Source organism: Manis pentadactyla, chromosome Y (assembly GCF_030020395.1).
Source record: "Manis pentadactyla isolate mManPen7 chromosome Y, mManPen7.hap1, whole genome shotgun sequence".
Classification (NCBI taxonomy): Eukaryota; Metazoa; Chordata; class Mammalia; order Pholidota; family Manidae; genus Manis; species Manis pentadactyla.
In genome coordinates this window covers 1,464,365-1,466,853 of record NC_080039.1, presented here as the reverse complement: position 1 = coordinate 1,466,853, position 2,489 = coordinate 1,464,365, and the positions used below count along the sequence as shown (strand labels likewise).

The following is a 2,489-nucleotide window of genomic DNA, read 5'->3' as shown; positions in this document are numbered from 1 at the left end:
AAATTTCACTACTGAAAGGACACAACTGACAATTACACTGATGATTCTGATGGAAATAATGGTCAGACCAGTAAAGCAGCACCCAATACAGAACAGTGTGTGAGTGAAGTATATGTTACACCTTTTAATTCACTGTATTTTATATATCTGCTCAAGTATATTTTCAGAAATTTGAAATCATAATTCACAAATATAAAATGAACGTTAGTCAAAAATTGTATTTAATACAGTAGCTAATGATAGGACAAGTAATATAATCAGACTGGTTCAAAGGAGAACTTAAATGAAAGACAGTTGGTAGAAATACTGACATAAATTTGTCAATATGTATAAAATGGGTTTATATCTTGTAAAACAATGAAATGTAGTATGTTGGCTTAATTTTTCCTTCTGAGTGGCAATCAAATGTACATTTACTGGACATAATCCACTTGCATAGCTTAGATAAAAAGTCATCTGTATTTCTACCAGTTTTCAACTTCATAAAGCACATAATTCTACCTCTACAAAATAGGAAATAACCTAGTGAATATAAAATTATCAAATTTTAAATTCATCCTTTTTTCAATTTTTTAGTTGAAATATAGGTAATATGCTATATTTAATGATTTTATACATAAAACATAGCTTTTCAACAATTACACTTCATTACTAAATCCTCACCATGTTAAGTGTAGTTACCATTTGTGAACATAACAAAGAAATCACACTTTACTGACTATATTCCCTATTCTGTACTTTCATTCCTGTGACTAACTTATTTTACGATTTGAAGTTTGCATCTCTTTGTACCCTTCACCTATTTCATCCACCACCCCACCCATCTCACTATGACAACCACCAGTCTTGTTTTCCGTGTATACGAATCTATTTCTGTAAAACTTTATTCTTTATTTTTTTTTAGGGGCCATGATAATCTTCTCTGTATCCTTCCAATTTAGTATATGTGCTGCCGAAGCAAGCACTATTTCTGTAAAACTTTTAAATAAAATAATGCCCAGATGAATTGCCTGGTAGTGCATAGGACACCGGGAATTTATCCTGTCCAGTTTTAATTATAGGACAATTTCTTAAACACTTCACTTGCCTAAAGTTTATTAGTCTATTATATATCTGATTATAATAATTCATTATAAATGTATCTTATATCTCTGTTAATGATTTGATAATACTGTTAATTGCTATGGAGTGAATGTTTGTGTCCCCTCAAAATTCTTGTGGAAGCCCAATGTAATGGCATTTAGAAGTGGGAACTTCATTAGACATTTAAGATTAGCTGATATCATAATGATAGAACCCCCACAATGGGATTAGAGGCCTTACAAGAAGAGAAAAAGACCAGAATCCACTGTCTCTCCATAATGTGAGGATATAGCAAGAAGACGGTCTTTAAAGCAGGAAGAGGTTTCTTAACAGATAGTGAATCTATTGACACCTTGATTGCTGATTTTCCAGCCTCCAGAATTGTGAGAAATAAATATTTGTCCTTTAAGCCACCTAGTCTATGTTAATTTGTTGTTGCAGCTCCAGCAGATGAAAAAAAATTCAGCTCAAAGAATGCCTAAACAATAAACATTATTTTTTTTTGAAATATTTGTATCCATATTACATAAATATTTACTTTTTTCTTAGGGGTAAAGAGATGCTTTGGAAATGGACTCATCTGTTTTGTTAGCTATATTTCACATAGAAATGAACTGAAAAGAAATGAACAAATATTCGGTTAAGTTGGTGAACATAAGCAAACAGCCCCCTTGTCTTCATTCCATATTGCTGGTCCTCTCACTAGTGTGGCTTTTCCCTTTGGTGTACTTTGTTTAAGATGATGTCTTAGTAGATTTTTCTGCTTAGCTGTAGACTGTGACAAGACCTCACCTGGGCCATACTGTAGTAATATGGCATACGCATAGCACAAAGTTAACCATCCTATACACTGTGGCTGAAAATTGCTAGCTATTATATATTTCAAATGTGAAGTTGTCAGTATTGGTCTGGTCCATCAGTTGCCATAACTTCCAATAAAATGGCCTCTATAAAAGATCCCCACTTTAAAAGAACACATCAAAAATGGAGCTAATCTTTTGGAAATAAGATATTATGATAATGTGACTTTTTTCATCTTTCAGCTACCTTTTTAAAAAATTTTTACTTTGTCATCATTAATCTACAGTTACGTGAAGAATATTATGTTAACTAGGTTCCCTCTTCATCAGGTCCCCCCACACACACACCATTACAGTCACTGTCCTTCAGCATAGTAAAATGCTATAGAATCACTACTTGTCTTCACTGTGTTGCACAGCTCCCCATTCTCCCCCTACATGCTAATTGTACATGCTAATCATAATACCCCCTTCCTTTTTCCACATCCTTCTCCCTCCCTTCCCACTCATCCTCTCTAGTCCATTTCCCTTTGGTAACTGTTAGTTCACTCTTGCATTCTGTCAGACGGCTGCTGTTTTGTTCCTTCAGTTTTTCTTTAATCTTAT

General features: G+C 33.5%; 1 non-coding gene across 1 annotated transcript; it reads right to left on the bottom strand.

The window, feature by feature from the left end:
* Positions 1-858: 858 nt before the first annotated feature.
* On the bottom strand, positions 859-965 carry LOC130682219 (U6 spliceosomal RNA). The gene has a single exon (XR_008995438.1). It is a non-coding gene; the product is annotated as a U6 spliceosomal RNA (small nuclear RNA).
* Positions 966-2,489: the final 1,524 nt, after the last annotated feature.